Genomic DNA, 25,220 nt, shown 5'->3' with positions numbered 1-25,220 from the left:
CACACACATGCATAGCTATCCCGTTATCAACTTCACTCACCAGACTGGTACACTTGGTACAGAGGATGAACCCATCTTGACATATTAACACTCAAAGTCCATAGATTACATTATGGTTCACTCTTGTGTTGTATATTCTAGGGTTTGAACCAAACATATAATGACCTATGTTCATCATTAGAATATTATACAAAACAGTCTCACTGCTTTAAAAATTGCCTGTGCTCTGCCTATTCATCCCTCTCACTACCTCACCCTATGCAACCACTGATCTTTTTATTGTCTCCACTAGAGGCCCAATGCATGAAATTCGTCAAGAGTAGGCCTTCCTTCCCCCGGCTGCCAGCACCCAGGACCCGGGCGTCCCTTGCAGCCCCAGCTTCATCTGGAAGGTGGTCCAGAAGGACATCCAGTCTAATTAGCATATTAAACTTTTATTATTATGGATAGTTTTGCCTTTTCCAGCATGTCATGTAGTTGGAATCCTGCACGAATGTAGCAATTTCAGATTGGCTTCCTTCACTTAGTAATATGCATTGAGTTTCCTCCATGACTTTTCATGACATGATAATTCTTTTTAGTGCTGAATAATATTCCATAGTCTCGAAGTACCTCATTTTATTTAACCATTCACCTACTGAAAGACATCTTGGTTGCTTCCTAGTTTTAGAAGCTGCTATAAACATCCTTCTGCAGGTTTTTATGGATATACATTTTCCACTCCTTTGAGTAAATACCAAGGAGGGTGAATGATGGATTGTATAGTAAGACTATGTTTAGTTTTGTAACAAACCACCAACCTGCCTTCCAGAGTGGTTGTACCATTTTGCATTTCCATGAGCAATGTATGAGAGTTCCTGTTGCTTCACATCCTCACCAACATTTGGTGTCGTCAGTTCCAGCTGCTTCTTCATCTAGATGTCTCAAAAGGCAGGCCAAACTCAAGACTGTACTTATGGTCTTCTCACCCCCTCCACACCAAACCAAATCTTTCATCTCTTGGATGATGACATGACCAATCAGACAGAAACCTAGGATTTTTCTTTGATAGTTCCTTTCCTCATCCCCTATATGTAACCAACCACCAAATTTCTTGTTCATTTTGTCTTCTTAATGTCTTTTGGATTGGTCCAGTTCTCTTCAGTTCCTCTGGTACCCCTCCGGTCCAAGCTCACTTTTCACCCAGACTATGGCAAAAGCCCCCTAACTGCTCTTCTCATATCTATCTGATTCTCTTTGTTGCAGCTGAAGTGACTTTTTCAAACCTCGAAATGATCGTGAAACCCCCATGTTTAAAATATTCCAATAGCGTTGTTTGTTTCTATGTGTGTTTCAAATAAAGACCACAATGTTGACCTTGGCCTATAGAGTCTGGGTCGTCTGGCCCCTGCTCATCTCTCCCATATTCCACCACCAGTCGCGCCTTTCCTTTTTCTAGTCCATAATAATGGTGCCCTTCCCTCCACAGGATCTTTGCACATGGGTTTTTTTCTGAGTGTAACGTTCTTCTCTACCTGCCTTTTGCTTGACTCAGTCCTACTCCTCCGTGTACCATGGCCAATATCATGTCATTAGCAAAAAGCCTGGGTCCAGGCCAGGTTTTGTATTTTACAGAAGCAACTTTTCTTCCTTCAGAACCTCATATCAGTTTGTAAAACATACTCACTGATGCAGTTATGATCGGTGCCTCTTTCCTCCCACCAGACTGTTCACACTCTAAGATCAGAGGTGTCTCTGTTTTATGTAACCATTTTATCCTCAAATATTATTAACATAGGACCCTGATCACTGTAGGCTCTCAGTAAATATTTGGCAAATGATGATTGAATGTGGGGGTGGGGGGAGGGAGAGAGAAAAAGGAAGCTGTTGGTTGTGAGTTCTCTGAAGAAGGAGGCTGTGATGACTTTGCTAATGCATCTCTGTGACCTGGGAAATGGCTGGTTCCATGACTTACCCCTAGTGGGGGCTTAATAAATATTGGTAGGACTGAAGTGAATTCATTTGAATTGATGCACAATATCTGCTCCACTCTGAAATAGATCTGGAGCTATCATTTACTGAGCACATAATTATGCTGAGTGCTTTTTATGTGTTATCCTGTTTAATCCTGAAGTTATCATAAGATGGGAATTATCTTGTAATTTTTATAAATGAAGGAGCTGCATCAGTTGAGGTATCCATGGGAAACCAATGGCACACTCAAAATAGGAAGTTTCAGAATCTCTTAAAGGGTCTGTTGATAAGGCCATGGGCAGAGGCAAAGTAAGATATGTGAGAGGGTCCAACACCCCAGAGTGAGTAGGGACCGGGAGGACTGCACTACTACCCCTAGGCCTGAAGGTTACAAAACCCACACATAGCGGGAAGGGTGGAGGGGGCTGCCAGTCAGGAGCTGAGAACTTGGGTTGCGGTATGTGGCCTGCCTGTGGTGACCCTGAAGTGACATGAATAAAATGCACTGACTTCACTTCACTCTATCTTTCAGAGGTTCTGCATTGGCCACACCCAACTAGAAACCAGAGGTCACCCTCCCAGGGCCTACAGCAGCTAGAGAAGGATGGAGAATGCAAACTACAGACACATAGCACAAGTCCCAAGAGCACAACCATCAGAGCCAGAAATCTGCTCTCCCAGGTCCAGGCTACCACCTCCATAGCCCTCAGAAAGCACAGACTGGCTGTATATGTACCACATCAGAGAAGATATGGTTCTTCTGCCAGCCAACTATTGATGAATAGATGTTCTGGAACTAGGGAGTGGTCCAGGGGATACAGGAAGGACAGAGAGAACATGTCAGGTGGTCACCAACCCAGCAACTTCCCTTGTCTATGCCTTGGCGAATCTAGAGCAAGGGGGTGGGGGAGAGAGAGTCTGTTCTGACCTTATTAGTCCACAGGCTGCAGGTAATATGAAATCTGGCCACCTTGATGACTCATGCTATTGACCTAATCCTTCCTTTATAACAGATTGTCTGAAAATAGACTAGTTCGTCTGCGGTCCAGTTCATGCTGAATTAAATCTGGTGGTGGTGGTGGCTCTGATGACACATCCTATGTCCTTAGACTTCCTCAGTGGCTCAATCTCTAAAATTAGGATCAGCGAACATGGGGACATCCCAATAGTTGCATAATTTTACTGACTATCTGTAAAGGAAGTACAATGAGCCACTGTTGTCTATGAGGAACATTCTTTCTAACATCTTTCTCTTTCTACCCTCTACTGTAGCTTTTTAGACTAGCAGACATCTGCCAGCTGAAGGAGAAATCCAAAAGTCACTAAATCAGGAACACCAATTCTAATAAACTTGGCTCAGTGGTGACAGTTACTCCTCCAGATGTCTTAATTAAAACCAACTCCTTGCCCTAACTGGTTTGGCTCAGTGGATAGAGCATTGGCCTGCAGACTCAAGGGTCCCAGGTTCGATTCCAGTCAAGGGCATGTACCTTGGTTGTGGGCACATACCTAGTAGGGAGTGTGCAGGAGGCAGCTAATCCATGTTTCTCTCTCATCAATGTTTCTAACTCTTTATCACTCTCTACTGCTCTCTGTAAAAAATCAATAAAATATATATTTTTTTTAAAAAATAACTCCTTGTTAGCCAAATTTTTGTTGTTATTATGGTGTCACAGTCTGCTTGAAAATGTTATTTTTTGTCTAGATGGTATACACTTGTCTATACCAAGTGTATACCATCTAGACTGGCAGCCCCCTCCACCCTTCCCTGGGCTGCATCTCAAGGTGAAAATTGTTTAACAAGGGATCATTTTAATAGCATGACCTCCAAGTTCATAACCTAGATCCTGGGGCTAAAAAAAATTGATGTCTTCAAACACAAGGGTAGAAAATGTTATTTTTTGTCTAGATGGTATACAATAAGTTTTTGTCCTATATATATCCCCTACTCTCACAGTGGCAAATTATTGAGGATATTTTTATATGGAGGTATCAAAAATATATATTCTCAGACAATATTAGAATGTCATATTTGGTCATAGTTCTTTTTTAAAGATTTTTTAATTTTTATTTTTAGAGAGAGAGAGTAGGGAGAGGGTGAGGGAGAAAAACAAGTGAGAGTGAAACACTGATTGGCTGCCTCCTGCTCGCCCCCTACTGGGAATGGAGCCCACAACCAGGGCATGTGCCCTAATTGGGAATCAAACTGACTATGCCCAACCAGCTGAGCCACATGAGGCAGGGCTGGTCACAGTTTTTATACTACTCAATATACAAGTCAAACTGATTTAAGTTTAGACCAAATGTTGACATCCAGAACAAAATATTAGGGCAATTATGCTAAAGTGAATTATAGTGGGTTGAATGGTGACCCCCCCTTCCCAAAGATATGTTCACCCAGAACTTCTAAATATGCCCTTACTTGGAAAAAGGGTCTTAGCAGATGTAATTAAGGATATTGAGATGAGCTCATCCATGATTACCCAGGAGGGCCCTATAAGAGAAAGGCAGAGAGATTTGGGTCACACAGAGGAGACGGTGATGCTAAGGAGAAGCAGGGGCTAGAGTGATACAGCCAACAAGTGGAGGAACTCCTGGAGCCACCGGACGATGGAAGAGACAAAGAAGATGCTCCCCTAGAGCCTTTGAAGGAAGCACAGCCCTGTCAACACCTTGGCTGTCAGAAATGTGAGAGAACAAATGTCTGTTGTTTCAAGTCACCCACTCTGCGGTACCTTATTATGGCAGCGTCAGGAAGCTAATGCAGGGACTGTTCAAATTCCCTGATTGAATAGGGATTTTTCAGATTAGAAAATAATAGTTTTAATGAGTATAAAATGTTTCACATAACTGACCACATCCACATTCAATCTTCATAGCAACTCTAAGAGGTAGCCAACAATGCCTGGAACTCCTGGAAGCTCAAGAGCGGAGGAAGAAACCCAAAGTAGTTCAATGACTTGCCTGAGAATAAGTAGCTGAGCACAGTAGCAGTGGGTAGATCCTTCTTGCAAAGCTCATACTTTGCCCACCGAATCTTTCTGTCCATGGCTCAGAAAGGTCCGGCAGCATGTCCCTATCACACAGCTGATGAGAAACAGTCTAGAATGCAGATGTGTTTTTCCTCTCCTTTTCTGCTCCAGGAGTCTGCCCGGGTACCAGGGGCTGCATCTCAAGGTCAAAACTGTTTAACAAGGGATCATTTTAATAGCATGACCTCAAAGTTCCTAACCTAGATCCTGGGGCTAAAAAAAATTGATGTCTTCAAACACAAGGGTAGTAAGCTGCTAATTATTTAAATGAGTGGTACAGACTATTCATTTGTTCATGAAGTATCCTTTAAGATTCTCCAAACACTCAGAAAGTTAAGTTATCAACAGCTCCCCTGGGCCAAGATGGTTCATCTGTCTTGTAAAATTCTTTATTTATGTTTCAAGGGGCATCACATCAAAGTCCAATGGTGTAATGATAATGAGCTAATAATCCAGTTGAGCAAGTAATCAAAGAACAATACAGTTGTTCTTGTGATAAAGCCCCCAAGTTTGCAATTACTTAGCAGTTTAAATTCACTTCATTAGGAAAATTTTGCCTCTGAGGCAGGCTGAGGCTTTCATTCAGAAGCCTACTGATCACATTAGGAGTGACACATTAGCCGGGGAGACTTAATTTATTTGGGGTTATTTGCAGCTTTAATTATGATCCAGACACGGCCAGAGCCATCCTTTGGAACATTTTCTGCCTTCAGCAGGTGCTGAAGGGGACTGGGTCCTGGAGGATGCTCCCAGAGGTGTGTGTGGCCAGCCAGGGGCCCAGCATGCTTTGTCACCACATTCTGCTCTGCACCCATTCTCTCAGCTGCTAGGGAAATCACAGGAAGTTGGGGATCCTAACAAGATCTTCCTTTTTCAAGGGAAGCTTTATATTAAGATATAATCAACAGACAATAAACTGTACGCATTTAAAATATGTCATTTGTTAAGTTTTGGCATATGTATGAACTACCCTCACAATCAAAATAATCAACATATCCAATGCCTCTCCAAATGTCTTCATGACCCTTCAAAATCTCTCCCTCTCCTACCCCACACAACTCGGGCAACCATTGGTTTGTTTTTGTCACTGTTGATTAGTTTGTATATTCTAGGATTCCATATAATGGAATCATACAGTATATACTCTTGTTTTGCTCTTTCACACAGTATAATTACCTTGTTTCTAGTTTGGGGCTGCCACAAGCTCTATGTACATTTGCTTTCATTTCTCTTAGGAAGATATGTAGGAGTGTAATGGCTGGGTCATGTGGTAGGTGTGTGGCTAACTTTTTCAGAAACCACCAGATTATTTCCCAAAGCCATTGTGCCATTTTAGGCCCCAGCAGCAGTGCATAGAAGGAAGTTCTGGTTGCTCTGCATCTCAACCAGCACTTGATATGGTTAATCATTTTAATTTTGGCCATTCTATTAGGTGTATGGTGGTATCTCATTGCGATTTCTTAACGCGCATTTCCATAATGACTCAATGATGTTGAGCATCTTTTCATAAGCCTATTTGCCAACCATATATCTTCCTCGGTTAACTGTTCAAATCTCTTGCCCATTTTTTAAATTGGATTGATTGTTTTCTTACTGAGTTTTGAAAGTTCTTTACATATTATGCAAACAAGTCTTTTATTAAATACTAGAGGCCCAGTGCATGAATTCGTATATATACACACACACACACTGAGTGGCCAGATTATTATGACCAGCCAGATTATTATGACCACCCCATCAGTACTTCGTTGGGCCACCTTTTGCCTTCAATACTGAGGTGATTCTTCTTGGCATTGACTCCACGAGATGTTGAAAGGTGATGCGAGGAATCTGACACCATGCCTGATGAATAGCACTGTCCAGTTCTGTGAGATTTGATGGTTGTGGAACCAGCTGCCTGATGGCTCTTTTAACTTCGTCCCACAAATGCTCAATTAGATTGAGATCTGGTGATTGTGGGGGCCACCTAAGCAAGGTAAAGTCTCCCTCATGTTCTTGAAACCACTCCTGCACAATACGAGCACCGTGGCATGGCGCATTGTCTTATTGGAAGAAGTCATCTCCATTGGGTTATACCATCAACATGATAGAATGAACTTGATCAGCAATGATACTTAGATATGTTGTGCTATTCAGACGTTTATAATGGTCTGGCCCTCTAGCAACTTCAGTGCAAAATTATAGCTAATTTGCCTACAAACGTCAGGTGGTCATAATAATCTAGCCACTCAGTGTATATAGATATGATTTGCAAATATTTTCTCCAAAACTGTGGTTTGTCTTTTTATTCTCTTAACTGTGTCTTTTGAAAAGCTGAGGTTCTTAATTTTGATGAAGTGCTATTGACTTTTTTTTTAAATAGATTGTGTTTTGGAGTGCTATGGGAAAAAAATTTTTTTGCCTAGCCCAATTCACAAAATTTTCCCCTATGTTTTCGTCTAGAAGGCTTACAGATTTAGGTTTACATTTAGGTCTATGACATATTTTGAGTTAATTTTTATATATGATACAAGGTATGTATTGAAGTTCAATTTTTTTTGTATATGGAAATTGTTCAGCGCCTTCCTTTCTCCACTAAATTCCTTTTGCACCTTTCTCAAAAATCAGTTGTCTGTGTATGTATCCATCTCATTTCTAGACTCCCAATTCTGTTCCATTGACCAGTTTGTTTATCTTACACCAAAATCATGTCTTGATTATTGTAGCTCTAAAATAAGGTTTTGAAATCAGGTAGTGTTAGTCCTCCAACTTTGTTCTTCTTCTTTTTCTAAAATATTTTTATTTTATTGATTTTTAGAGACAGGAAGGGAGAGGGAGAGAGAGAGAGAGAGAGAGAGAGAGAGAGAGAGAGAGAGAGAGGGAGAAAGAGATGGATCAGCTTCCTCCTGTATGCACCCCTACTGGGGATCAAGCCTGCAACTCAGGCATGTGCCCTGACCAGGAATCAAACTGGCAACCTTATTGTGCATAGGATGACACCCAACCAAGTGAGTTACCCAGACCAGGGCTGTTCTTCTTTGTAGAAGTTGTTATGGCTTTGCTAGATTCTTGCATTTCCATGTGAATTCTAGAGTCAGCTTATCAGTTCCTACAAAATCCTGCAAGAATTTTAACATTTTGGCCCATAAACACAGCATAACTGTCAATTTATTTGGAGATTCTTTAATTTATCTCTGCAATGTTTTGTATTTTTCTAATGTACCTGTCTTGTTCATCTATGTCAGATTTACTCCTCAGTATTTCATAATTTTTGATGCTATAGTAAATAGCATTGTCTTCTTAAATTGCGACTTTTGGTGGTTCATAGCTGGGAGAGAGAGAAAACCTGGGGTTTTATATTGACCTTGTATCCTGCCATCTTGATATTTTGTCCACTTTTCCAGGTGTTTCAGGTGGGAGGGTAAACCCAGTCCCTGTTACTCCTTTTTGGTTTGGAAGTCCCAAGACTGTCTTTGAAAATTCCTAATTAGAATTTGGGTTCCTTTCTTCTCCGGCATAACTGTATCCCTTTCCATTCCTAGAATCTAATTGTCTTTTTGTTATACCATTTATTATTATTATTGCCATTATCATTATTAAGCTTTAAAATGTTTTCTAATTTCTCATTCTCAGCAATTGTCCTCCAGAGCCAGGGCAGATGGCAGGCAGCTGAGAAGGAATTTGCTGGCCAGGAATGAGGCTTGATTTTCTAATGTTTTCATTCTCCTCTTACTGAAAATTCCTGTAGGGTTTTCCCCAAATTCTGGTGCATGTCATCATCACCAGAGGATGTTTTAGAAATACAGATTCCCCACACACCATCTCTAGATCCCAAGACTCAGGAGCAGGAACCCTGTAGCATATGTTTAAGCCTCTACAGGAGATTCCGAGCAAAGTTTAGGAGCTTTCGTTATGGAGAAGCCTGTGGACCACCCAGTTCAGGCAGCTGGAATAGTATTAAGTTCTAAAACTTCTTTCCTCCGTATTCCTTTTCTTCCTTTTTCTCTACTTGGCTCTTAGGTTTCTCAGTTCTTTCTCTCCCTAGCAAAGCAGACTTTCACAAATTATTTTCAAGTGTTGTTGTAGGGATATCAAATCGGCATGCTTTCTCATACTTCCTGCCAAGAGAAATTACAGCCCACAGCCCCTGCTGCCGAGGGGGCCCCGCTGGCCACAGGACATTGGCTCAGCAAACATCAGGTGGTGCCTTTAAACGTCAGCCTTGGGCACCACCACTCTGACCGGTATTTCTAAAACATCCTCTGGTGATTATGACATGCACCAGAATTTGGGGAAAACCCTACAGGGATTTTCAGTAAGAAGAGAATGAAAACAATAGAAAATCAAGCCTCATTCCTGGCCAGAAAATTCCTCCTCAGCTGTCTGCCATCTGCCCTGGCTCTGGAGGATAATTGCTGAGAATGAGAAATTAGAAAACATTTTAAAGCTTAATAATGACAATGGCAATAATAATAATAAATGGTAAGCTGAGCAGAGGCCGTAGCATGGTCCCCTGCAAAAGCAGTGCCTACGCCAGGCCAGCCCGCTTCCTGCTCTCTCTGTGAAGGGCCTGCGAGCGGTAAATCCATGGAGTCACCGGTCAGAGGGGTGGTGCCTGGGCTGCAGGGAGAAGGGAAGTTGTGTGACTACTTAACGGTTTGGGGTTTCTTTCAGGGAAAGTTTTTGTAAGCTTCTAGGGAAACCCCGGTCAACTTCCCTTATCTCTCCACTGTCTTCTGAGTTTTATCTTAAAGCAGGTGTGACCTGGTCATTCTACCATTTTACCCTGGGAATATAAAACCACAGACTTGGCCAAGGCCTCAAGAGATGGTCTAGTCCAACCTGCAGACTTCCAGGCAGATCCACACGTCAGTCCTCCTGGGGGGAAAACATAAATCACATGTTCATGCTGACCCTGAGGACCAGCGACCGTCTTCCCTGGTGGGAGGACAACACTCCTGCACTCCGATGAGAGATCTGAAAACAATTCAGGCCGTTCTAAAGGAAGTCAACAACAACAACAGGAAACTAACACCTCGAGGGCCTTTGTATGCTCAGAACCAAGTCTTCCTAAACCTCCCCTCTCACTATTCCAATCTACTATTCAACTTCTTTAAAATGTGTCGATTCAACTCCAGCCCAGTCCAGAAATGTTGATGGAGCGTCCAGTGGCCTGGCACTCTGCCAGATGCAGGGGGGTGACTGACACCTAAGACAGCAGCCTGAAATGGAAGATCGGGCCTCTTAAGTCACGTAAAAGGGCACATATGTGTGCGTGGAAACACGACCGCTGCATGTGAAAATGGCAATGCCCTACGGACACTCTTGTTTTAAAAGAAAGAAACGGGGGAGGGATAATCTTCAAGTTACAGGTGTAAATGAAAAAAGTAAGATGTACAACAATCTTCTCCAATCTGTGTTTTAAAAATAGTTTGTAGAAATGACTGGAAAAGCTTATCACAGGACATCTAGTTTAAATCATTTGCTGTTACTAGAAAAGGCCACATAATAAGGAGAGAGAGCAAAAAATAAAACAAGGGAGCCTGTTTGTGGAGTGAGAGAGGGGAAAGAAACACCAGAAAAAATATGCCGAGAGCCACATATGCCGAGAGCCTTCTGCCTTTCAGAGATCCTCCACATGGCGCTGCTGTCTCGGGCACATGGCGACAAATGCCAGTAACGGGGGCACATTGGAGCAACCGTGCCCTGAGGAATCCGTTGGGCTTCTAACTGCGGCTCCATCATGGGGTTACATGGCGCCTCCAAGTCTAATACTCAAGTACCGAGTGGTGACCCAGTGAGCTCGGGCAAAATGACAAGGAAGACAGTTCGGGCGCCAGGGCAGCAGACAACATTTTCCTTTTCCAAAGAAGCGCAAAGCCTTTTCAAAAGGAAACGGAATAAAGATGTGGGCGAGCAGTCCCCCTCCCTGTGATAAACGGATGGGGAGGAAGAATGTCGGAAGCAGGTGAATGGCCCAAGAAAAGGCAGGAGTGTGAAAACCATCAGCATTTCGGAGTTAAGTAAACACCACTCTTCAAGAAAGGAGGTCTGAGAATCCAGAGACATACTAGTTCAGTGAAGACTGAACACACAATTCCCAGTGGCAAAGAGAGAGAAGCAAGTGTCCTGAGATGCTGGCAGTCACGCCGATGGCAGGTAGGAGACAAGACAGAATCTCGCGGACGATGCAAGCCCAGGGAATAGGGGAGGCCACAAGCCGTCTGCAGTGTTTGCGGTTCTGAGGGCGCCAACAGCCCAGCAAGCATTTAGCAGGCATTATCTGAGCTGTGAAAAATTACCCTCAGAAATCAAGGAAATTAATCCAGCAGTTAAACATTTATTAAAAACAAGCTTAGAGATTATAGGGGGAAGGTCCAGGCTGAAGACTAGGCAAAAGTTGAACGGGCTGATTTCTGGCTGCGGGTGGGTTGTGTTTGACTTGGAGCGCGAAGTCCTGGTGTGGGACTTCCGGGGCCCCGGGCGCTCTGGGAGCCGCAGCCTGCGAGCAGGAACAGCCATTGATCGCAGCTGTTCAGGAGGAAAAACTGATGATGCCATTGAACAAGCCGGGACCGCTGACCCCTCCGTGACGTTGGTACCCAGGGAAGGGAAGCCAGCGGTTGTTTGCACCCGGTAACTGCTTGGCTTGGGGGTTGGGCAACGTTGAAATTTACACCCAGCCCCGAGTTCTCAGCACCAGCTGCCAAGCCTAGGATCCCAGGCCCAGGTGGGCAAAGTCCTTTGCTGTGGGTGGCAGAGCTTTCCCTCCTCCAACCCCGTTTGTCATAAACGTTGAGCAAACAGGAAAAATCTCTTGCACAGACAAGGGGACTTCATGCACTTCTTAGCCCGGCACTGAAAATGGGGGTGTTTGGGGGATGTGCACAGAGCCTGTTTTGGGGTGGAGGTGAGGCAGAGCCTTTCCTGATGACTGTTAAGTCTTTACGGTCCACCCCTCTGTGAGTCTGTTCCTCACCAGGAGCGAGACCCAGCAAATGTCAGATCCTTATAAGCCTTTGCCAAAGGTGATGGCACAGAACCCTCAGGTAGTCAAGAGGGAAAAACAAAAGGACTATTTCCTGTCCTCCTAACTCGGTCTAATTTACCTTTTCATGAGTAGACGTTACTGGCTCCTTTTCCTATAACTCCATGAATTATGACATATATAAAAATTTTACATGACCAAATATTCATCAGGGGAAAATAAGATTAAAAAAAGAAACCCTTCGTCATTAGTTACATCAGAATTCGCAGCAGACATGCTGCATGTCTTAAAGCCACGTGAAACCCTAAACGCCCTGTTCTCAGGTGGGTGCTGTATGGGGAGGAGAGACAAGAGTGGAAGGGCTATGAGCTTCAGAGTCAAACAGGCCTGGGTTCAAATGACAGCTTTGTCAATTACTAGTTGTGTCATCCTGAGCAAGATGCTTAATCTCAGCTTATCGTGTGTAAAATGAAAATAATAACATCTACCCAGGGGAATATTCAAGCCAATAATGCACATGAGATAAAATACATTCAGCATAGGGACTGGAGCATAGAAAAAGCATAACATGTAGCAGTCACTTATATTATTAGTATTATTGAAATAAGCTAGAATTTTTAAATAATTTTTTCTTTAAATGGCTAATTTCAAACCTTTGTAGGGGGGCTTTAATATGGACCACCTTCTGGGCCAAATATGCCATGTGAATGAGTGCAAGCTATACTGTGACAAAGTAAAAAATTACTCAACACTAGAGATCTTGCATTCGGATGATAAAAAAAAAAATAATAAAACTTTCCTAAAAGTTTTATTGTTTTTCTTTTTATCATCCGAATGCAAGAGCTCTAGTGTTGGGTAATTTATCTATCTCCAGTAACTCTTTTTTTAAAATATATTTTATTGATTTTTTACAGAGAGGAAGGGAGAGAGATAGAGAGTTAGAAACATCGATGAGAGAGAAACATCGACCAGCTGCCTCCTGCACATTTCCTGCTGGGAATGTGCCCGCAACCCAGGTACATGCCCTTGACCGGAATCGAACCTGCGACCTTTCAGACCACAGGCTGACGCTCTATCCACTGAGCCAAACCGGTCTCGGCTCTCCAGTAACTCTTGTTGAGTTAGGTTTGTGTGTTCTTTCAGCAAGCACCTCCCATTTCAAATTGAATGAAACCTGTGGCATTCTTTTCTGATGAGTAGAGTTTGGAGGTATGACAATATTTATATTCCAATATTCCACAGTTCCAGAAAGTTTGGGTAATGACATAATGTAAATGCCAAAATGAGAGCACATCGTGAAAAGCATTTATGTTTCAAATAATGTGCATGAGTATTCAGAGAGAGAAGGGAAAAAAAATGGCTCGTTGGAGAGCTCCTTCCTACTATAACTTATTCTACATTTATGCCTCACACTTAGAAGAGTGGAATGTATCAGTCATGGTTCAGCAGCAGAAAATGGAAGTGTCCTGAGCAATTTAAGCAGAAAGGGATTTACTGCTGAGTCATATGTTTACAAGATCATCAGAAGGCTTGGAGGAACAGCCTGCCACAAGCTGCTGCGTCATCGTAGTCATCACCAGAAAGGTAGGGAATCAAGAAGCTGCCCAACAGGAAATCATATATAAAAAAACCCTGAAGACCCCACCAAAAACCTATTAGAACTAATAAATGAATTCAGTAAAGTTGCAGGATACAGAATCAATATTACAGAAGTCTGTTGTGTCTCTATACACCAATAATAAATGATCAGAAGCAGAAATTTTTTTAAAAACCCCATTTACAATGATATCAAAAGCATAAAATACCTAGGAATAAACTTAACCAAGGAGGTAAAAGACCTATGCTCTGAAAACTATAAAATACTGAAAAAGGGAATTGATAAAGATACAAATAAATGAAAGGATATCTCTTATTCATGGATTGGAAGGATTAATAGTGTTAGAATATCCTTACTACCTAAAGCAATACACAGATTCAATACAATTACTATTAAAATACTAATAGCATTCTCCTCAGAACTAAAGCAACTAATCCTAAAATTTATATGGAGCTACAAAAGATCCCAAATAGCCAAAGTAATCTTGAGAAAGAACAAATTAGGAGATATCATGCTCCCTGCTATCAAACTATGCTACAAAGCTACAATAACCAAAACAATATGGTACTGTCATAAAAACATATACAAAGCAACGGAATAAAATAGAGAGCCTAGAAACAAATCCTCACTTATATGGTCAATTAACATATGGCAAAATGAGCAAGTTTATCCAATGGGGTAAAGACAATATCTTTAATAAGTTGTGTTGAGAAAACTGTACAGTTAAATGAAAAAAATGAAATTGGACCACTTTCTTATACCACATACAAAAATAAATTAAAAATGGATTAAAAACTTAAGGCCTGAAACCATAAGACTCTTAGAAGAAAATATAGATAGTAAAACTCTTTGACATCACTTTTAACAATGTCTTTTTGGATATGTCTCCTCAGGCAAGGGCAAAAAAACAAAAAACAATGGGGTTATATCAAAGAGTTTTTGCACAGCAAAGGAAACTATCAACAAAACATAAGTACAATCTATCGAGTGGGAGAATATACTTACAAATGATACATCCGATAAGAGGTTAGTATCCAAAATATAAAAGGAACTCATACAGCTTAACATCCAAAATACAAATAATCCAATTGAATAATGGGCAGCAGACCTGAATAGACATTTCTCCAAAGAGGACATACAAATGGTCAACAGACAGATGAAAAGATGCTCAACATCACTAATCATCAGGGAAATGCTAATTAAAACCACAATGAGGTGTCACCTCAGACTCGTAAGAGTGGCTACCATCAATAAATCAACAAATAACAAGTGCTGGTGATAATGTGGAGAAAAGTGAACCCTCATGCACTGCTGGTATGATTCTAAATAGTACAGCCACTATGGAAAACTGTATGGTAATTCCTCAAAAAATAAAAATAAAGCTTCCATATGATCCAGCAATTTAACTTCTGGATGTGTATCTGAAAAAAACATAAATACTAATTCTAAAAGATAGATGCACCCTATGTTCATTGCAACATTATTAGTAATAGCTAGGATATGGAAGCAATGTAGATGTCCATCAATAGATAAGTGGATAAAGAAGATGTGGTATCTATATAATGGAATATTCAGCAATAAAAAAGAACAAAATCTTGCTATTTGTGATAACATAAGTGGATTTGGAGAATATTATGCTAAGTAAAATAAGTCAGACAGAGAAGGACAAATACCATATGATTTCACTTATATGTGGAGTCTAAAAAAAACAAATAAATAAACAAAACAAAGCAGAAACAGACTCCTAGATACAGAAAACAAATTGATTGTTGCTAAAGGGGCGGGGATAAGGGATGGGAATTAAAAAATACTTTGAAATATGTCTGATTAAAGAAAAGTCAGTCTAGCTTAATTTCTTGGCAGGAATGAATACACATTGTCATATATTCTTCTTTCCAGAAATTCTCATTTCCCCCTGATAAATGCTACATAGATTAAAGTGATTGTATTAAAAAAAAAGATTCAAAGGAAATTTGGACAAAATAAGTAAGTCATATTGTCTTTAAAGAAGTAGATTGATAGATGCTACCCCATAAAACTTAAAATTTTCTAAGTCTTAAAAATTAGTACAAACTGAATGAAAAGACAAAAAGCAAGGTGTGATTTTTTTTTTGCAACAGATAATAAACAAAGAGTTAATAACCTTAATATATAAAGAGCTCTTAAGGATTAACAAGAAAAGCATCAAAACAATAGATAAATAGGAAAAAGACATTAATAAACAGTTCTCCAAAAGAGAAATACAGATTGCCAGAAATCTTTTATTGTTCAATTAATTAGTAAATTTTAAATCTTAAATTAAAGCAAAGTTCCGTTCTATACCTAACAACTAGCAAAAGGTTAGTTTATTGTAGCAAGGATGGGATGAGATAAAAAAAAAATTAGAGCAACCAAATTGGAAAAAAAAAGGAGGTGGGGGGGGGACAAAAGAGGCAGGGGAGGGGGGGGGGGAATGGGAAGAGAAGTGGGAGGGGAAGGGAGGAGAGGGAAGAGAAAGGGGGAGGAAAAGAAAGGGAGGAGGGGAAGGTGGGAAGGGGAGAGGAGAAGCTGCCCAGTTATTGCCTCTGATGCCCGGTTCAGGGGTCAGAAGGCCTCATGGTTTCAGCTTTCCCTCAACTACCTCTCTTGTCCTAGATCTGCACTGGCCAAAATGAGTGTCTTCTGTGCCTCTCAAACCCCAGGCAGCTGCGCTTCGGACCTCAGTCACCCAGTTTGCCAGCAGCAAGAGCAGACAGATGCCTTGTGCCAGCTTCCAGCTTCGGACACTGGGAGTGCATCTAATCCGAATCCCACAGAACCAAGTGTGGGAGGGTCTGTAAAGGAGCTCTTACTCCTGCAGGGGGTACAGGAGAGCCTGCGAGAAGGAGCTGGAAACGGGTGCTGAGCACAGGTCCACCCTCGCATCATGTGGTGGGGGCAAAGCTGGGCCGGAAGCTGAAGAACCAGATGTGAGCACTCTGCCCTCACCAGTAGCTGCATGCTCGCAGGGGAAGCTCTGGGTGCCCTCATGCACTCAGCAAGCAGGTTAGGCTACAGCCTTTCTAAGGACTTTGTCAGTTCCCCAGACAAAAACCTGCTTCTGCAAAAAGCGCGAACCGTCCCGGCACCGTCCTCCTGCCTCTTACTCCCAAGTGCCGCGTTGTTTCGTCTTCGTGGCTGTTGCCCTTTAGTGGAAGCTTATTTCGCCAAGAGTGGCCGCTGGCTCCTCTGGTTTTTACTTACAGGATTCTTCTCGCTGCCCCCAATCCGGCCCACCTTGGAAATTGAAAAGTTGATCTTAAAATCTATATAGAAATCCAAAAAAACCAAAATAACCAAAACAAGCCTGAAAAGAATAAACTAGAAAAACTCACACTTCCTCTTTGAAACTATAATAATCATGACAGTATGATAGTGGCATAAGGATAGACATATATATCAATGGAAGAGAACTGAAAGTCCAGAAATAAGCTATTACATTTATGGCCAATTGATTTTTGACAAGTGCGCTAGAAAATTCAATGAGGAAAGAATACTTTTTTCAACAAATGAGGCTTGGGCAACCAGATATCCTCGTGCAAAAGAATAAAGTTGGACCCATACTATACCACATACAAAAACTAATTCTAAATGGATAAAAGACCTCACTATAACTAGAAAACTTGTAGAAAATATAGGTGCTAACCTTTGTGACGTCAAACTAGGCAGTGGTTTTATTTTTTAGCTATTACATAACAAATATGAGCAATTTTTTAAAAAGTTAAATTAGACTTTATCAAAAATTAAAAACCTTTGTGCTGTAATGTAAAGGACAGTACTAAAAAAGTGAAAAGACAATGCACAGAATGGGAAAAAATATTTGCAAATCATATAACAGACAAGGAACTTATATGAAAAGTATATAACCCATGGACACAGACAATAGTGTGGGAAGGCCTGAGGTGGGGAGGGGTTGGATGGAGGGGGCCAAGGGGAGAAATGGGGGACATCTATAATACTGTCAACAATAAATTTTTTAAAAATATATAAAGAACTCTTAAAACTCAAAAGTAAAAAGGCAAATAACCCAATTTTTTAAAATAGGCAAAGGATTTGAATAATTGCACTCCTAGATATATACTCAAGAGAATTGAAAACATATGTCCACTCAAAAGCTTGTACACAAATGCTCATTGCAGCATTATTCTAAATATCAAGAGTGCAAACAATCTAAATGTTCATGAATTGATGGTTGCTTAAACAACTGTGTTAGTTCTATACAATGGAATGTTATCTATAATAATAAAAGTGTAATATGCTAATTAGACCAGACATCCTTCCGGGCGTCCTTCTGGACAACCTTCCAGACGAAGCCAGGGCTGCGAGGGAAGCCTGGATCCCGGGTGCCAGAAGGAAGCCAGTGCCAGCAGCTGGGGTGAAGGAAGGCCTACTCTTGCATGAATTTTGTGCATTGGTCCTCTAGTTCATCAATAGAAAGAAATAAAGTACTGATTTATGCTACAATATGAAGAAATCTGGAAAACACAAAGGGCCACATGTATGTTTTCACTGACATAAATTGTCCACAATAAGGAAGACCACGGAGGCAGAAAGTAGATTAATCACTGGCAGGTGCTGAGGGTAGAAGGAATGGACTGATGGCTAATGCTATGAGATTTCTCTTTGGGGTGATAGTCACTAGTTCAGTGAATAATTGTGAATATACTAAAAACCTCTGAATTGTACCAAATAAATTAACTAATTAAATGTTACATTTCTTGCAGACTGAGTTTGTAGCTTGAATACTATACTAACTCCAACCAGATTCCATATCTGTCTATTGTGGTGCACCCTCTATTTAAACTTGCTCCCTTTTCCTGACAAAAAGCTACCTTGCACTCACTCCTCTCTCTGCTGACGATTCCTAAATCTGTGTTTGCATCCCTGACCTTGAGGTCCTTAACTGTCCACACGGACATGCACAGTTAACGATGGTACCATCACTGTATCCACACATATAGTTCATACTTCATAAAACCAGGTCATGAACGTAGCCTCCCTTTACCTCTTTCTGTCTGTCACTAATAACAGCCTATACTGTAGAACATTTGATAGCATGTTTTCCTACATGGTCTCATTTCATGCCCACAAGACCCTTATGAGGCAGCTGTTGTTGCTGTTTTCATTTTACACATGAGGAGGACACTGAGGCTTAAAGAGGTGGAGAGTGGAGCAGGTCCAGGACTCAAACCCAGGCCTAAAAGGTCCCAATCTGACCACCGTATTCTCATTCCCCAGTGAAACCTCTGAGGGAAGGTGGACTCCTCTTCCCTTTCTTCTTTCTTCTCTTCCCTTCCTTCCTTCCTTCGTTTTGCTTATTTTTATTTTTTAATTTTGTTGCTTTTTGAGAGGGAGGAAGGGAGGGAGGAAGGGAGGGAGGGAGGGAGAGAGAGAGAGAGAGAGAGAGAGAGAGAGAGAGAGAGAGAGATTTGTTGTTCCACTTATTTATGACCGGAGATCAAACCCACAACCATGGTGTATCAGGATGACGCTCTAACCAATTGAACTGCCTGGCCAGACCCCATTTTTTTATTGAATTTATTGGTTAATTAAATTATATAGGTTTCAGGGGTGCAATTCTATAACACATCATCTGCATATTGTATTGTGTGTTCACCACCCCAAGTCAAGGCAAGTTTCCTCCCACCACTATTTATCCCCCCTTACTCTCTCCTGCCTCCCCCACTCCCCTTTCCTCTGGCAATCACCATACTGTTGTCTGTCTATGAGGGTTTTTTTCTTAATCCCTTCCCCTTTTTCACCCAGCCCCCTCCCTTCTCCCCTCTGACCACTGTCAGCCTGTTCTGGTGTCTAATGAACAAAATAAACCAGCAAGCAAAATAGAAACGGACTCATAGGTCATCCTGCCTTTCTTCTATCCCTGCACAGCCTGTCAGTCACCCAGGTGCAGACTGCGCGCTGGTAGGAGTTTACCACTGACAAGGGTTTTCTGTTAATTCTGCCAGTTGGTCCTTTCCCTTCCCACAGCCATCTCTAGGTGGTTCTCAGGCCGCAGCGTCACCAGCATAATCGGAGGCCTGAGAAAACACAGATTGCTGGGCCCACCCAGAGCTTCTGGGATGCAGCCTGAGGATCTGACTTCTGAACCCTTCCCTGGCCCTGTATTCCCGGCTCCGGTCCATCCTGCACACCACTGTGCTACTGCTTGGAGATCTAGACTTTCTCCCCAACTGGACTATTAGTCTGAGGACCGAGGCTCACTCCCCCTTGCATTCTTTCTGCCTCACCCATTACCCCACGCAGGTCTAGCAGGTAAGGTTCCTCACAGTTTGATCTGAACCTTGGTCCTGAGTGCAAATCCCTGCCAGCCAGTAGCTAACACTTTGACTTTGGACAAGTCATTCACTTTCCAAGGTCAGTTTTACCTCTGAAAATGAGATGATAAGGATGCCTACTTTGTGGAGCTACTAGAGGACTAAATGAGAATAACTTTGAAGGGCTTAGCACAGCCACGTGGACAGTAAGTGCTCAGTAACCACTTTCTGTGATTATTTCCCACTCTGCTCCTTGACTGTGGCACGCACTTTTCCCTCTAGACCTGTACGCGTGGCTTTCCCCGGGCCTAGACTGCCTGTTTGTTTTAACCCCTTCTCTCAGCCAAGCTCTTCCCATCCTCTCACAGTTTGCCTCAAGTCTACATCTCCACGGGTTTGTCCAGTTCTTAGCTATCTTTATCACTCATTTGTCCAGAATCGTATACAGCCGTAGAACATCATTTTCACTATTATCTTAGTTAATTCACATGTTTTCAACCAAATTGTAAGGTCCTCGTTATAGGAAGTTCATGCAATGCTTTCATATTAATGTTCATAGTCCCAGCCCAAATCTCAAGATGTATTTTCTGACTGAAAAATTGTGTCCTTAAGGGACTCAGCAGAGAATTAAGGTATTTGGTTGTGCGCCCTGTAAAGAAGTAACAAGTAACATGAGAACAACCACTTTTAAATGTCTTGGCTTCAGGGTTTAATTTGGCTGCGTTAGCACCGGCTCTGTTTCCAGCAGGGCTGGAGATGTTTTTTTCTTGAGCATGAGGTTCTTGGCTGAAATGCGGTGGGGTTGCCACTCCGTAGTGAAACCTGTAACTGTGCCACTCACACGTGGTGGAAAGTCGAGAGCCAAGTCTTGGGACTTTGACTTTCTTACCTCCCAGATTTAAAGGAGTAACTCTGCCCCAGTGAGACAACAGATGGAGATGTAAACTTAATTTACAAAAAAAAAAAAAAGAAAAGAAAAAGAAAGAAAGAAAAGGCAGAAACAAGGTGGAATAAATGATTTCCAGCACTTTCTGAATTCCTGGAACAATATTGAAATAGACCTTTTCCTGAGGGAGCCATTATAAGCTATTGTGTTTGGCCATTGGTCTTTTCCATCTCAAGTCGTTTAATTTTTGCTTGTTCCTGCAGAAACATTTTTGGATTCCATTCTTTCCCTCCACTCTCATGAATATGGTCAGACTAGCTGCCGTCACTGTGGGACCAGGTTCTAAGTCTCACCACACCCAGAGGTCTCCGCTGTCCCTTTGTGGTTGCTGATCACAAGTTCTTGTCATTTCGTAGATGAATGGGAACTCTCTGCTCAAAAGCTGAGCATTTCGGAGTTCCCAGGACCTTTCCCTTTAGCAATCCTTTATGTGAGTACATGCTGCGGCTAAGGTTAAATTTATTATTAGATTTTATCTTCAGGGCACTTCACAAAGGAGGTCTTATATTATCTTCATTTGATAGAGGACAGAAAGGAACCTAAGAAGCCACAAGGGGTAAGATGGCACAACCCAGTAGTGAGGGGGGTCCGGCCGTCGGGGTACGCACTGACCCCTGGGATACAGAAGACAGGATTAGTTGGGCAGATAAATCCCGCCTCTTCCATGCAGTGGTAACACCCACTGTTTCTCTTCCTGGCTCATGGCGATGCCACGGCCAGTGTGGTAATGTGTTACATCACATGGATTCACATCTTTTCTTGCCCCTGAGCCCCTTTCCCTCACCTTCGCTGCCCTAGGCTTGCTCCTCCCAAATGAAATATCAAAACTTTAATCCTTGCCTCAGGCTCTGCTTTTCTTGTGGACCTGGGTTAAGACAGTTATGCTATACTCCCAACTTAGAACACTGGATTACCATTTAAATTTAATTCACTGAGGCCAGAAGAAAGTAATGAGCAGAATAACATAACCTGCAATTCAGAAAAGCACCCCATATTGAAGCAGTGGGTAGGAGTCTCTTGTGAATATGGAATATGAGTCTGTGTGAATCAAACAAATGATTATTTCACCTAAGAAACAGAAAAGTCCTCTAAGAAACTTTGTCAAACTTCTGCAATATTTCCATACAAAACACTCTGAGCTCTCTAGTTGAACAACTGAGTTTTTCTAGGACAAGTACAAGATAATGCTTTGCAGTATGCAATGTTGTTGCTAAGGACAAAGAAGAAACCATAGAGACGTCATTCAGACTCCCACTCCTTTCAGGAAAAACAAGTAGATTGCTTTGCTGCCAAGAATCTGATCAAAGCAGTCCCAAATTTACTACTGTTATGCCAGGAGAAAAATTTATTCACAAAGTTCCTGTATAAAACATCTCTGTGGACATCACATAAAATCCAATGGCAGCAAATGTGGAAAGGCCAACACCATCATGTGTGTATGAGCAGCTGCTTTATAGCTGGATTAAATACCATGTCCATAGGACAAATCAACGTTCGGCCTATTTACAAATCAAGTTAGGCTGGACTACATGGAACAACAGCTGAACCCTGAAACCAGGCCTTTATTAAGTCTGAGGCAGCCGGGTGCCCCCTTCCGTGTTGTAGCTGAGCCGTGTAGAACAGGGTCTTCCAAGCACATTGCTGCATGAAAAGAGATGGAGAAGGCACATCCGCTCTTAAATACCTTGGCCTGGACATGACACTTTGGGAAATGCCAGGAGGACAACACACGGTTATCCCTGCTTTAGTACTTGTTTGTATGAGGAAGAAGAATCAATGACTTTGTCGTTGCTGGTCACCAACGAGAACCCATGCTACGGGAAGCTGACACGTGTGTGTTTGATGAAAGAACCTGGAAGATGTAATGTGACCTAAACAGGCTGTCATGAATCATTGCTGACAGGGGGTGAGCTCTGTGCCCACAAGAGGGGGTGTCACCAGGTAAAGAAAAAAGGCTGCATCTGAATGTCAAACCACACCAGGGCTCTCCCCAGAGGAGAGCCAATGGTCGATGACATTCTCCTGAGATCCCGAGTTAGTATTTAAAAAATGGAGAAGTTGCAGTTTTTGTTGTGGCAAGAATGGAGTAGCAAACATGAGACATTGCTTTCCCCCAAATAAACTGCAATGGCCATCAAAGTAAGGAATGCTCACCCGAGGTTTTGAAGTGAAGAATGGTGATTGTACTAAAGATCATTTCTGTGATTTCGGAATGTCTGTTCAAGTGACATGTGGCAGCCCATTTTTAGTATCTTGAAAGACCTGAATCAATCACTTCAGGCTCAAACTATAAAAATTCTTAGCATCGAGAATAGGCTGTCAAACTTCATAAGACAGTCAGGTTGTATTGCTAATGGCTCAGGCCTCGAGAGCTGACTTTTCCCAACTCCTTCACTCATTGGTGAAATCGGTCAATGGCATATTGTCGATTATGTAAAACTCATGTCCAAATGTTGCAACAGAACATGAAGAAATCACTTCCAGGGCTATCTGCAACCTCAGAATGGATTAGGCACCCACCCACTCACTACGATCTCCCAAACTGAAACATTCCAACTCAGCTTTTGAGCAGGACAAGTGGGTCAACATCACAGCTGCAGGGTGCGAAGAGGCAGCCTAGGGAGGAAGCTCCGCATCGCTTCTGAAGATATTTGATAAGTTCACCAAACACTTCCCTTTTGCAATGACCCGTGCATTTGAGTCAGGATGCTCTAAGGCAGCGGTTCTCAACCTGTGGGTCGTGACCTCTTTGGCGATCGAACGACCTTTCACAGGGGTCGCCTAAGACCATCCTGCATATCAGATATTTATATTACAATGCATAACAGTAGCAACCTTACAGTTATGAAGTAGCAACGAAAATAATTTTATGGTTGGGTCACAACATGAGGAACTGTATTTAAAGGGCCAGAAGGTTGAGAACCACTGCTCTAAGGCATTAGAAAAATGAATAAGAAAAACATCAATGGGAATCTCATCTATGCATCCATCCATTTACTTTCTAGCCAGATATATTTTTTATAAAATATTTCCCCTGTTATTAATATGAAATCTATTATTTAGAATGTTAATGCCTCCTTTTATCAGGAGTCTTTGTGAAAGTGATATTGTTTTTAAACCTTGTGTGACAATCCCAAATGCACAGCCATGATGCCCAGGGAAGACAGGGCTACCTGGGAGCCCTATTTCTTTTTTAAGATCATCTGATTTGGGGATGATTATACAAAACACTCATTGTGGGAGCAGACAATGGGGGTTCCAAGCAAATAGATGCAGCAGATCCACACGTCTCTGAGCTGGAAGGCTGTAGTGCTGATGGGCAAGACTGTGATGTGCAAGGCCACGCAAGCACACCTGGAAAACACCCCAGCTCCGGAGGAACTGGTGCCTCAGATCCAGGGGAAGGTGGGATTTCTGCACGGCAGGGAGAACCTCACAGAGATCAGGGGCATGCTGCTGCCAAAAAGGTGCCAGCTACCGCCCATGCTGGTGCCACTGCCGCGTGTGAAGTACTTATCTGAGGCCCGAGAAGACCTTCTTCCAGGCTTCAGCCGTCATCAGTCTCCAGTGGCACCACTGAAATCCTGAGAGACATGCAGCTGGCTAAGCCTGGAGACATAGTGGGAGCCAATGAGACCACCTCCCCCTTCTCCCTTGAGCGGATCACCCAGCAGGTGTTGCCAGTGGTGGCGTCTACAACCCGAGGTGCTCGAGAGCCCAGAGCACGCTGCATTCTCGCTTCCTGCAGGGTGTTACCCAGCTGCTGCCTCCGTGCCCCATCCTATCATCAGTGGACACAAGTGGGTCCTGGTTTTGTCTGTGGAGACTGATTACCTCCCCACTTCTGAAAAGGTCAAGGCCTTCCTGGCTGATCCATCTGCATTCGTGGCTGCTGCCCCCGTGGCTGCTGCTGACACCTCTGTTGCCCCTGCTGCTCCCGCAGCCCCAGCCAAGGTGGAAGCCAAGGAAGAGTAAGAGGAGTCGGACAAGGACATGGGATTTGGTCTCTAATCACCAAAAACAACTACTCAGCCATCTTCATTTGTGAAACAAGGAACAAAAGGCTTACTTCTCTTAAAGTGAATAAGAATGCTAACAACTATTTTTATTTAAAATTGTGATGAATCCTTCAGGATTTTCTGAGATTGCATGAGTGTGCACAGCACACCATTAAATGGCTCATGGATGGAAAAAAAATGTCCCGGGAACATCATCATCTGCCCCTTTGGGGAGTCAGAGCTGAGGGGCTTATCACTTGGCTTCGGTGAGCTGTTAAGCCCCAGGGAGGCTGGGCCCAGGGAAGCCAGAACTCGGACAGCCCTTGAGCCCCTTTATCTCTTCTGTTCCCTTTGTCCCCAGCTGCAGGTCTAAGTGGGAATATCCAAACACTGAGGGTTCACATGGTGAATTTCCATCCAAATGTGAAGCAGAT

General features: G+C 42.5%; 1 pseudogene; it reads left to right on the top strand.

The window, feature by feature from the left end:
* Positions 1-23,938: 23,938 nt before the first annotated feature.
* LOC111828424 lies at positions 23,939-24,799 on the top strand (annotated as a pseudogene).
* The last annotated feature ends 421 nt before the right edge of the window (positions 24,800-25,220 follow it).

Source organism: Myotis lucifugus, unplaced genomic scaffold, assembly GCF_000147115.1.
Source record: "Myotis lucifugus unplaced genomic scaffold, Myoluc2.0 scaffold_360, whole genome shotgun sequence".
NCBI classification, from domain to species: Eukaryota; Metazoa; Chordata; class Mammalia; order Chiroptera; family Vespertilionidae; genus Myotis; species Myotis lucifugus.
The sequence above is the reverse complement of the archived record's forward strand: the minus strand, read 5'-3'. Positions and strand labels throughout refer to the sequence as shown.